The following is a 756-nucleotide window of genomic DNA, read 5'->3' as shown; positions in this document are numbered from 1 at the left end:
TTAATTTTCAAAAAAAATCTGTTGGAATCCCGGTTTCAGAAGCATTGGGGATGACAGGAGCAGAGACCTGAGGTATGGGTAAGATGGCAGGACCCCATTACTGGGCAATAGAAAGGACCAGATCCATTGCTAACCATGGGTCGAGGCTTTGGGTGTGTCTACCCTACAGGAGATTCAAACACCATATGGGTGCCTGTGAAAAACCTTAAGTGGGTAGGCCAGGATCCAACTGACTAGCACGACGGTCCATGGACAATAGTTCATGAGAAAAAAATCCTCTCTTTATTTGTATCCATCTGAGGTAAAGGACTCAGTTCCTTGGCTTCATTGCCAGTCAGCCTCTTTGACAACTGCCTGATTGGCTAAAAGGTACATGGTCTTAGAAGTATTTCAACTTGTCGTATGCCATGAATTGCTTTGTTTCTCTTGATAATGCTTATCTTTGTGTCTTTACCAGATAATTCAGTGACAGAGGACCCTTGGAACTGCCACGGCCCACCTCCTCATGATTACAGACTTCCTCAGGACCCCCTCCGGTTGCCCACGCTTGGCTAACCGAGTTAGGCAGAGACTAAGACTGTCACGGGCTGGCATTACCCACACGGCTGCCCTTAATCATGATGCATTTTTAGCCAAAGATGGGTAAGATGTCCCATGACAAGTACTCCTAAGACAGAACATGCACATGGCCAAGTGCATGATCCAATGATGGGCAAGGCTTGATCAGAGGTGACACAACCTAAGACAGGCAAAAAT

This window comes from Nannospalax galili, unplaced genomic scaffold (genome assembly GCF_000622305.1).
Source record: "Nannospalax galili isolate Female #2095 unplaced genomic scaffold, S.galili_v1.0 scaffold795, whole genome shotgun sequence".
NCBI lineage: Eukaryota > Metazoa > Chordata > Mammalia > Rodentia > Spalacidae > Nannospalax > Nannospalax galili.
The sequence above is the reverse complement of the archived record's forward strand: the minus strand, read 5'-3'. Positions refer to the sequence as shown.